Genomic DNA, 13522 nt, shown 5'->3' with positions numbered 1-13522 from the left:
TTTTAATTGAAGCTACACCATACCAATTGAATTTACACCCTTTTTACTTGAATTTAAATAATTAATTTACTCATTAATTAAATTACACTCATAAAAGACAAAAGTTACACTATCAAGGACTAAAGTTACACTCGTAAAATACTAAAGTTACATAAACTTGTATTAAAATTACATAAATTCAAATTAATATATTCAAAATTACACTATGAAAGACTAAAATTACACTCGTACAATACTAAAGTTACACACACTTTTACTAAAATTACAAAAATTCAAAATAATATTCGTATTTATAAAAACATGTCTTCATCCATTTATCCAAATCTCACATTTTCTTCATCAATCTATACCACCAAAAAGTCATCAACAACGATTGGGCTTGGTTGAACGTCTTTCCAAACCTATAATTCAAACGTAAAAAACATCAAAATTGGTGACAATAAAAAAATCACCAAAAAAATTACGTAATTAATCTTGGGTTTGAATTTAAATTAACAAAGGAAACAAAAGCTTTCCAAATAAAATTTGTTACTTATAAGAACTCACCCATCATAAAAAAATACTAAATTTACACTATAAAACCATTTCAAATACCAAACCAATGATTCCAATAAATCCAAAGAAAGAATTCACAAGAAATAACAAACCTTTATATTTCGAGCATAACTAAGCAGTAATGAATATTTCCAAAACTCAATAGTATACAAAAATATCACCATTGTAACGGGCTCGAAAAACTAATAAATTTAGGCTTTTGTTTCACCTTAATCGGAGTCCGAAAGAAGATTTACGGAGCTTTTTATGAAACCGCTTTAATTTTATGCGGGAATTGTAAACACAACAAAAAATCTGATTTTATGAGAGATGAAAAAGAAAATTATGATTTGATGAGAATGGAGAAGGAGATTATAGATGAGAGAATTAATTAATGTATAGGGAAATGGATTTATGAAAAAGAGAAGAATTAATTTTTGCATGGGAAATGTAAATTGTGTTATTTTTCCTTTTAATCTCAACCATCCATTATCTATGATCCAAAGGCTTAGATTAGGACTCATGGACTCAACATAAAACATAGGACTTACATGATTCTATTTCTATATATATATATAGTATTGATTGATAGATAGATAGGTATAGGGGGCACAAATGGCTTATGTAAAATTTAACACCTATCATATAATATAAAATAGTTTCAGAGTAACGGTGGATCATCTGAGAGATGCTCTCTGATTAAATTATTAAGAGATGGCTTTTAATAAAAGAAATGTATCAAATGTCATAAAAATAGATTTGTATAGTAGAAAATGTATCATTAAATTCTCAAAATTTTACTTTAAGATAAATACGCCCATTAATCATAGAACATGTATTAAACAAAAGTGTTATTTTATGTGATATATAATCGATATTAAAAGATTATGAAAACTACTTGAAGAAGTCCGGAGAAAAGTAGTATCTTAACAAGTTTGTGACAAAAATGTTCTTTTAAAATTCAAAAGCCTTTGCATTCGATAATATATGGGGTGACAAAATTGGCGCAGTAAAAATTGATACGTATCATTTCATATACGACAAATCATACAAACTGTAATACCCGGATCTTTTGAGACTTATAAAGGAATCTTGGGATGTGTGAGAGGACATCAAGCTAGACGAGAGGCTATTTGTGAGTGAGGTTATGGATGTGCAGTGGACCAAGTATGACCCATACTAGACCGAGTGAGTGCGGAATAGCGTGATTGAAGGGTGCAGTGGACCGAGTGGGTGACACTCGGTCAAGTACGGTCAGTACTCGACCGAGTGAGTGGCACTCGGCCAAGTGGTCCGGCACTCGACCGAGTGCACCGTGTCAGAAGATGATATAACCTATGTCGGGATCTTATTCTACCTAACGCTAAATTATTTCCTTCCTTCTCTCTGAACCTCCAAATCCTCTCCCTTATCTCTAAAACCCTCATAAACACTTCTCCATGGGATTCAATGTAACAACCCGGATTATAAACAAAGGAAAAACGTAGTATAAAATAAATATCGGAGTATAAAACTGATAAAAGAGTCAAGGTGGCGGAAACACCTGACCAATCCGGTTCGCTACTAAAACTAAATCCAAACTAATACATTATTAAAGGTTCTCAAAACATAAAAGCAAACTCCTAATTTATTATTCGTCTCGCCCCTCGATGCATTCCATGCAACATCATCCAAACAACGACGTGCATTCAACCTGAGAGCGGGGTCGACATTCAGTCGGGAGTAACTAGATTTTTTCCCAGTCATGTTTACAATAATTGAATATAACCAACCATTATTAACAATTGAAATGCAAAACTAGTAAACATGTGAGACCATCTATACTCATGAAAACTTGACAGCAACTCACTACCAAACAATGGCATAAGAAGATAATTATTCGAAATATTGACTCCAAGTCAAAACAGCATGTGACGACGCATAACCCAAACCACATTATGACATCATGCACATTATAGAACCATCGTGACCACGTATCATGTGACCAAACCAACAGCCTACTAGAGCGTATAACAACTGCCTCTAATTACAAGCACAGTGTATAAAATGAACGCCATTAGAGCGTATAACAACTGCCTCTAACTGTCAGAGCGTATAAAAACTGCCTCTGAACTGACGGATGTAGATACCCAGTATCTGCACCTCCCAAAAACCACCAGATGATGATCGGACTATAACATGTTTTTGATATGCGTGCGTGGATTGGCTATACATGAGACGGTTTAATGCACTACTCGGATATGAAAAATGATTTCAAAAATGGTTTTTTAACTTCATTTGCGTTAAAATAACACTATTTAGAGTTAAAGCCGTCTTCGGACCCAAAACCGACTCAGAAACCCGCAACTCGAGTCAACCTGAGTCAACCCGAGTCAACCGAAATCTCGAATGTCAAAAATAATGCCATGAATGTCTTTATCATGTCATTTCCATCAAAATAACCCTAATTAGAGTCAAAACCATCACCGAGCCAAAAACAGACTCCAAATTCAAATCCCGACTCACACGGGTCAACCCCGAGTCAAGCACACAAATTATCTACCCCAAGTAACACCAAAATCATCTTATTAGATGCCCATATTGTTACACGACATGTAACACCCACGGTAAAACAAGAATATAAATTAAGTTCAAGGTGGCGGAAACACCCTGACACCGCGGTAGCTACAAAAAAAAAGAGTTCCCAAAAGGAAATACATGGCCTACGGGGAATAAATAACCCTATATCCGAAATGAAATAAAGACTAAAAAACTAGAGTCAAATAAAAATTAATAGAGTGCGTTAAACAAAGGCGCTCGCTAGCTCACTTGATGCAACCCCAGCAAATAATAATAATAATATGCAACCATCAACCACCTCGACATAAGAATGACAACCACGATCGATGGGGAGTAACTCGGACGTCCTCCCAGCCATATTACATCACGATAAAGCAACCAAGTAATTAAGATAGATCAATAATGAACAAATGACTTACCAATAAACATATTATACCATTAAAATTATAAACTCATTATAAATTAATCACACTTTAAACTAAATAAATCAAATGACTCGTTTAATAAAGGTAAACTTATTATACCAAACATATTAAATCAGTTACCACTCAGTAAGGCAAAACGTCAGGGCAACCCATCACTGTTACCCTGTCCCTACGGTAGGACTACGATAAATATACGGTCCTAGTCTAAGTATGGCCACACTCTCGGGATAAACGTACCCCGATTCGACAATCACCAAGCCTATAAACATCTGGGCGGATGACCCCATAGACTCCATATTAGCCTATAAACAACCGGGCTAATAGGACGACTCCGACCTGCCTAGACTACCCATACACACAGCTACTAGGATACAAGTGAAGCGGATATACAAGACGATTCTCTTACACGGGTTTGTAAACCAAATAATACGTACTTATGTGATGCGAACAATGATTGACATGGAACACTAGCAACATGCGGAAGACTCACAAGGTACGTAAATATTAACCAAACACTGAGCGTAAAACAAACCATATTTACTCACCACCATTAATTAACTATAATCACATACTCAGACCATAATAAACACACTATACTCAAGTTAATAAACTAATTGAGTACGTAACAAGACAAACCATAATCTATTACCAACCATATATATATATATATATATATATATATATATCCTTTGCTTAATTTATACGTACTCCAAGATAAGGAGTTTATATTTTATAGTAGTTTAGAAAACAAGAACCTTATAGCAGACATGAAACAATCAACGAAACACCATGATATATATATATATATATATATATATATATCCTTTGCTTAATTTATACGTACTCCAAGGTAAGGAGTTTATATTTTATAGTAGTTTAGAAAACAAGAACCTTATAGCAGACATGAAACAATCAACGAAATACCATGCTAGAAATTAATCTTATAAGCATTTGAATAGTAAAAGTTACCACGATTTTGTTACTAGCAGTGACTACTTAAAAAAAACATCATTTTTACACATAATGTTCACTATTTCTTATAAATTGGTCACTTTTAGCAGTCTATATTTTAGTTACATTGATAAAAGTGATCAATTTCTTATTTCTTATAAATAATAAAACACAAACCATAAATATCTTTTTTTAATTTTCCGCTTAAATACTCACCTCATACTAAGCACAATTTTACCAAAATTCATTAACCCAATAATCAAATGGCCCACAATGATCATCAAATTTATATCTACCAACTCATACACGACTAATATTACTATGAAATGAGCCCACCATGTTAACAAAAATGGACCTCAAATTAATTTTTAAATTGATTTTGTACCAATTTCTACCAGTCAAATATTGAATACCTTGAAACTAAAAAATAAATTCAACTTAGTTTATAACTTTTGAATGTGTACATCAAAAGATATGAGACACGAGTAATGTTATGGGACATAGAGACCAAATATGTTTCGCGATTAACGGGTCGTAAAATAATTTCAAAAACTCAGAAAGGTTTTACTATGATCATTTACATATACTGTTTAGTACAGTATATCAAATAGAAAATAATTATAGAGATATCATAATGTGTAACTCATAAGCGTTCTTTCTTTTTATGCCATGTTTTCAAGTGTATACGTTAACTGATATTGTTTTGACTTAGTTCGTAATTCTACTTTTTATTTTGTCCTCATTTCAATTTTAATTTTTGTGCAAACATTTCAAAAATTATTCTATATGGTAAAATTTGCCGATTTTTGAAATTATTAACATGCTTTAACATAGGTGTAAACATGTCGGCATATGCATGCTCTAATCAAAGATATGAGATACGACGGGTGTAAGCATAATATACAACAAGAGTATAACTATGTTTTTACAATTAATACTCTCTTAATACTAATGTTATTTTGAAAAAAAAAAAAATAATACTATAATTTAAATATGTAGATTATACTGTTATAGAAGTATTGTATTTGTAATTGTAACTGTCAAGTATATAACTTCCATGTAACATATGGGAAATCAATTACCTCAAATAAGAAACCAAAACAATGTTGTAAATCTAAGAATTTACGAAAAATTTTAAATATATAATCTATACACGCCCGTGCAACTTTGCACGGGTCCTAAACTAGTATATATATATATATATATATATATATATATATATATATATATATATATATATATATATATATATATATCATGGTGTATATATATCATGGTGTTTCGTTGATTGTTTCATGTCTGCTATAAGGTTCTTGTTTTCTAAACTACTATAAAATATAAACTCCTTACCTTGGAGTACGTATAAATTAAGCAAAGGATATATATATATATATATATATATATATATATATATATATATATATATATATATATAAACCACAACGATTTTATAAGCATTTGAATAGGAAAATGAGTCAAGCAGCAAACAATAAACCACAACGATTTTACTCGACTTAAAGCTAAGATCGCAGCCACACGAAACTGGTACAACAGCATAACATAGCATTCAATTTAGCCAAATTAAAACCCAAACCCAAATTGGCTCTAATGACACTATATAGCCCCTTGTTTCCATCACAACCAGGGCGTAAGAACCACCAACAGTCCACTCTCGGACTTCGACCAACCCCATGAAACAGTCACAACATAAAATACAACAATTCACAATAGAACTTATAAAACTTTTGAACGATTATTAACCAATCCAGCATACGAGATTGCAAACCGCAATGTAATACCGAGGACAGTCGTCGACGTTACCTTTTAGCGCTTAATCCTCAATCGAATCGTCAACAACGTAAGAGTCGGCGTCCGGGTCGTCCGAGTTTGAACCTATGTCGAAAACGGAACGAAACGGGATTAACTTACACGGTTTAAAGCTTAAGCGAACCGCACAATATGAAACGAAGTGAAACGAAAATGATACGGATGGAAAGCTTACCGAGAGATAAAGAGAATGATGCAAAAATTACTGAAAATCGTTAAGAAACGAGAGAGAACGGAATTGCCGAAATAGAGTGTTTGAAATGGAGAAAAATGACGAAGAAGAATGAGAAGTATTTGATGCCGGGTGCTAGGAAAAGCCGCGTGCTAAACAACTGTTTCTAATGGAAACGTACGAATATAGCCCTAACTTCGTGGGATATGGGTTGTTTCAGTAACAACTCTATCTCATGGATTTGACTCGGTTAATCAGTTACAGTTTAAATAAAATTTAGCGTTTAAACTCTGTCTCAAGACGGTTTAATAAAATAACGCGGTCTATTTAAAATCACACACATTTTGGTATTAAAATATGAGTTCAAAATAGTTAATAAATATATTATAAAAATGGACTAACATTTCAAATAAATACAAATTATAAAAAGACGTACTATCATATTAAATAAATACGTCGGCTTAGAAAATATATAAAATCATTTAATAAAATTTAAAACTCGCCATTAACTAATATTATGGCAGGAAAAAGTGGGTGTTACAGTCACCCCACCTTTTAAAAAGTTTCGTCCTCGAAACTTGAAAGTAGAAATGAAAGGCTATATAAATTAAAACTGAGATTTTGGAATCGGTAACCAAAACAGTTAAAAGGTTACTTATCGTAAGAATTAAATTTGTTTTTCAAAAGTTTCAATTAAAATTTTCCGACAGAACCAGGTCGAAAGGTAAATCATTTGTATAAATCAAAAATCAAAATGTCTTCAAAAATATTTATGAAGAGTTCTCCAAGTATAAGTCTCATTCATGGAACGAAATTGCTCTTGTCGTGCACACAAGAACGCTAACTTTCCAAGTCAAAGACAGATTTAGAACAAAATCAATTCGCCGACAAGCGTAGAACAAGTTATCAAACGTCTCCAATAACGAGTTCTATCATCCGATCAACGTCAAAATCAAAAGAAAAAGATAATCCACTCAAATTTTCTTTTGCGAAAGCCAAAATAGAAATGAAGATTTCACTTTTAAACTCAAAAAGGGAGTCAAATTCCTGAAAATATAATATTAAACTTTGACAAGGAAGTCGTAAATAGATCAAAGATAGAGTTTCATAGGTTACCAACATCAAATTTTAAGGAGGAGCATGATGAAGCGAGGAAAGGAGGTATGAACGGTAATGCTTATGGTCGAAGAAGAAAGGGGATTAGACAAGAAGGAAACGCCGGGTACTCAAATCTCAGACAACAACATCATCCTAAACGGTTCCGAAAATAACCACAAAACTTATAACCGCATAACTCCCAAAGACTTCATCAAAACACGTGTGTTATTTTATCCTAAGTTATTCCATGAAATGAGGTACTTCACTACAAGTGTGATCTCATCACTTCAAATCCTCAAACATCCACAAACAACTTCCACAAGATCAAGGTCAAGGTTTCCAACAAAGCTATACTCATATCCAACTAGTGTCAACCATGGGTTTCTCAAAACGGTAAAATCCTCAATCAAGGGTCCTAATTCCGTTCTCTAAATTTCCAGAAAGGGTTCCTAAAATATTACACAAGATTCTCATTTCAAAACAAGGTAGTAACATGCCAACCCAAAGTCTCCTTTCATGAAAGTCCGCTCTACTACACTCTTCTGAGAAAGATGTATAATCATCCAAGTTTGAAACATCAATAAGATCTCGAGTCCTTCTATCCTTTTACTTATTACGGATTCCTAAAAGCGGAACTACACTCAACTACAATATTATCCCATCATCCCAAGTACTCAATACAACCTCAAAATTTCTAAAACCATAGGGTTAACAAAGGCTTCTTTATACTAAGTATCTCTCAACTCAAGAACTCTCAAGGGCCAACTAATATCAAATCATTCACCAATCCATTACGGTCATCAAAATCTCAAGGTATATTCTTTCAAATCCGATATCCTAGAACTTTACTTACCATCGAGTTCCCAAGAAACAAGGTCTTAGTTGTAACAACGCTTTACCACCTCATATCCAAAGCGACTACGAATGCCCATCACAAACTCGACTTACTTAGTCAATCCTATATCCTCAAATCCACCATTCAATTTCATCCATCTTAAGTCAAGTACTAAGCACGGGTATCCCAAGACACGTCTCACTATACTTCCCGAGCCTTTCAAATCCCAAACATAAACAACAAAGCCAAGTTCTACAACCTTAGTAACAAATGCAACTCACACTTGACAACACAATTAATTCCACCAAACCACCACCCTCACTTTATCAACGAACTAGGTATAAGAATCATTAAGTATGTCTCATCACCCTACCTAAGTCTTTCCAACATCACAACCTCTCAAAACCAGGGTTTGGGTTAACCACAAACAAACTCCACAAAGCCAAATTTTCCAACCAAGGTCAACATTCCTCAAAAGAAAGAGTATTATCAAAAGTCTTTAAGGGAGGATAAGCAAGGAACAAGGATAAGTTAGGGGTACAAGAGTGGCTTTCAAGGTAAAACAGAAGAGAGTTTAGAAGAAGGATAAGCACCAAGAGATAAAGAATAAGGCAAGGTATACAAAGAATGAGAAATATCTTCGAGGAAGTAGAAGCATTCTTCAAAGGTTGAACAAAACTTCCATTCCCGGCAATAGGCACCAAATCTTGATCTTTGCATAGGTAAGCTCACGGTCATTGATCCAAGGGCACAACAATTATTAAATGGCAATCAACAAACATGTTAGAACCTAACAAAGAGCAAGCACACTACAGACTACCGCCTTAGGTCCTTATGTCTACCCATCTCTCATTCGTTATTCAAGGTCAAGTTTAAATTTAAATTTGGGGTACACGTGTGTGCGTCGGGAGCAACATAGGCTCTGATACCAACTGTAACACCCACGGTAAAACAAGAATATAAATTAAGTTCAAGATGGCGGAAACACTCTGACACCGCGGTAGCTACAAAAAAAAATGAGTTCCCAAAAGGAAATACATGGTCTACGGGGAATAAATACCCCTATATCCGAAATGAAATAAAGACTAAAAAACAAGAGTCAAATAAAAACTAATAGAGTGCGTTAAACAAAGGTGCTCGCTAGCTCACTCGATGCAACCCCAGCAAATAATAATAATAAGCAACCATCAACCACCATTGTCGGTCATATAAGAATGACACCACGATCGATGGGGAGTAACTCGGACGTCCTCCCAGCCATATTACATCACGATAAAGCAACCAAGTAATTAAGATAGATCAATAATGAACAAATGACTTACCAATAAACATATTATACCATTAAAATTATAAACTCATTATAAATTAATCACACTTTAAACTAAATAAATCAAATGACTCGTTTAATAAAGGTAAACTTATTATACCAAACATATTAAATCAGTTACCACTCAGTAAGGCAAAACGTCAGGGCAACCCATCACTGTTACCCTGTCCCTACGGTAGGACTACGATAAATATACGGTCCTAGTCTAAGTATGGCCACACTCTCGGGATAAACGTACCCCGATTTGACAATCACCAAGCCTATAAAAATCTGGGCTGATGACCCCATAGACTCCACATTAGCCTATAAACAATCGGGCTAATAGGACGACTCCGACCTGCCTAGACTGCCCATACACACAGCTACTAGGATACAAGTGAAGCGGATATACAAGACGATTCTCTTACACGGGTTTGTAAACCAAATAATACGTACTTATGTGCTGCGAACAATGATTGACATGGAAAACTAGCAACATGCGGAAGACTCACAAGGTACGTAAATATTAACCAAACACTGAGCGTAAAACAAACCATATTTACTCACCACCATTAATTAACTATAATCACATACTCAGACCATAATAAACACACTATACTCAACTTAATAAACTAATCGAGTACGTAACAAGACAAACCATAATCTATTACCAACCATATATATATATATATCCTTTGCTTAATTTATACAAACTCCAAAGTAAGGAGTTTATATTTTATAGTAGTTTAGAAAACAAGAACCTTATAGCAGACATGAAACAATCAACGAAACACCATGCTAGAAATTAATCTTATAAGCATTTGGATAGGAAAATGAGTCAAGCAGCAAACAATAAACCACAACAGTTTTACTCGACTTAAAGCTAAGATCGCAGCCACACGAAACTGGTACAACAGCATAGCATAACATTCAATTTAGCCAAATTAAAACCCAAACCCAAATTGGCTCTAATGACACTATATAGCCCCTTGTTTCCATCACAACCAGGGCGTAAGAACCACCAACAGTCCGCTCTCGGACTTCGACCAACCCCATGAAACGGTCACAACATAAAATACAACAATTCACTATAGAACTTATAAAACTTTTGAACGATTATTAACCAATCCAGCATACGAGATTGCAAACCGCAATGTAATACCGAGGACAGTCGTCGACGTTAGCTTTTAGCGCTATATCCTCAATCGAATCGTCAACAACGTAAGAGTCGGCGTCCGGGTCGTCCAAGTTTGAACCTATGTCGAAAACGGAACGAAACGGGATTAACTTACACGGTTTAAAGCTTAAGCGAACCGCACAATATGAAACGAAGTGAAACGAAAATGATACGGATGGAAAGCTTACCGAGAGATAAAGAGAATGGTGCAAAAATTACTGAAAATCGTTAAGAAACGAGAGAGAACGGAATTGCCGAAATAGAGTGTTTGAAATGGAGAAAAATGACGAAGAAGAATGAGAAGTATTTGATGCCGGGTGATAGGAAAAACTGCGTGCTAAACAACTGTTTCTAATGGAAACGTACGAATATAGCCCTAACTTCGTGGGATATGGGTTGTTTCAGTAACAACTCTATCTCATGGATTTGACTCGATTAATCGGTTACAGTTTAAATAAAATTTAGCATTTAAACTCTGTCTCAAGACGGTTTAATAAAATAACGCGGTCTATTTAAAACCACACACATTTTGATATTAAAATATGAGTTCTAAATAGTTAATAAATATATTATAAAAATGGACTAACATTTCAAATAAATACAAATGATAAAAAGACGTACTATCATATTAAATAAATACGTCGGCTTAGAAAATATATAAAATCATTTAATAAAATTTAAACTCGCCATTAACTAATATTATGGCAGGAAAAAGCGGGTGTTACAGTCACCCCACCTTTTAAAAAGTTTCGTCCTCAAAACTTGAAAGTAGAAATGAAAGGCTATATAAATTAAAACTGAGATTTTGGAATCGGTAACCAAAACAGTTAAAAGGTTACTTATCGTAAGAATTAATTTTTTTTTTCAAAAGTTTCAATTAAAATTTTCCGACAGAACCAGGTCGAAAGGTAAATCATTTGTATAAATTAAAAATAAAAATGTCTTCAACAATATTTATGAAGAGTTCTCCAAGTATAAGTCTCATTCATGGAACGAAATTGCTCTTGTCGTGCACACAAGAACGCTAACTTTCCAAGTCAAAGACAGATTTAGAACAAAATCATTTCGTCGACAAGCGTAGAACAAGTTATCAAACGTCTCCAATAACGAGTTCTATCATCCGATCAACGTCAAAATCAAAAGAAAAAGATAATCCACTCAAATTTTCTTTTGCGAAAGCCAAAATAGAAATGAAGATTTCACTTTTAAACTCAAAAAGGGAGTCAAATTCCTGAAAATATAATATTAAACTTTGACAAGGAAGTCGTAAATGGATCAAAGATAGAGTTTCATAGGTTACCAACATCAAATTTTAAGGAGGAGCATGATGAAGCGAGGAAAGGAGGTATGAACGGTAATGCTTATGGTCGAAGAAGAAAGGGGATTAGACAAGAAGGAAACGCCGGGTACTCAAATCTCAGACAACAACATCATCCTAAACGGTTCCGAAAACTTCCTAACCACAAAACATATAACCGCATAACTCCCAAAGACTTCATCAAAACACTTATGTTATTTTATCCTAAGTTATTCCATGAAACGAGGTACTTCACTACAAGTGTGATCTCATCACTCCAAATCCTCAAACATCCACAAACAACTTCCACAAGATCAAGGTCAAGGTTTCCAACAAAGCTATACTCATATCCAACTAGTGTCAACCATGGGTTTCTCAAAACGGTAAAATCCTCAATCAAGGGTCCTAATTCCGATCTCTAAATTTCCAGAAAGGGTTCCTCAAATATTCCACAAGGTTCTCATTTCAAAACAAGGTAGTAACATGCCAACCCAAAGTCTCCTTTCATGAAAGTCCGCTCTACTACACTCTTCTGAGAAAGATGTATAATCATCCAAGTTTGAAACATCAATAAGATCTCGAGTCCTTCTATCCTTTTACTTATTACGGATTCCTAAAAGCGGAACTACACTCAACTACAACATTATCCCATCATCCCAAGTACTCAATACAACCTCAAAGTTTCTAAAACCATAGGGTTAACAAAGGCTTCTTTATACTAAGTATCTCTCAACTCAAGAACTCTCAAGGGCCAACTAATATCAAATCATTCACCAATCCATTACGGTCATCAAAATCTCAAGGTATATTCTTTCAAATCTGATATCCTAGAACTTTACTTACCATCGAGTTCCCAAGAAACAAGGTCTTAGTTGTAACAACGCTTTTCCACCTCATATCCAAAGCGACTACGAATGCCCATCACAAACTCGACTTACTTAGTCAATCCTATATCCTCAAATCCACCATTCAATTTCATCCATCTTAAGTCAAGTACTAAGCACGGGTATCCCAAGACACGTCTCACTACACTTCCCGAGCCTTTCAAATCCCAAACATAAACAACAAAGCCAAGTTCTACAACCTTAGTATCAAATGCAACTCACACTTGACAACACAATTAATTCCATCAAACCACCACCCTCACTTTATCAAGGAAATAGGTATAAGAATCATTAAGTATGTCTCATCACCCTACCTAAGTCTTTCCAACATCACAACCTCTCAAAACCAGGGTTTCGGTTAACCTTAAACAAACTCCACAAAGCCAAATTTTCCAACCAAGGTCAACATTCCTCAAAAGAAAGAGTACTATCAAAAGTCGTTAAGGGAGGATAAGCA

Source organism: Silene latifolia, chromosome 3, assembly GCF_048544455.1.
Source record: "Silene latifolia isolate original U9 population chromosome 3, ASM4854445v1, whole genome shotgun sequence".
NCBI classification, from domain to species: domain Eukaryota; kingdom Viridiplantae; phylum Streptophyta; class Magnoliopsida; order Caryophyllales; family Caryophyllaceae; genus Silene; species Silene latifolia.
The sequence above is the reverse complement of the archived record's forward strand: the minus strand, read 5'-3'. Positions refer to the sequence as shown.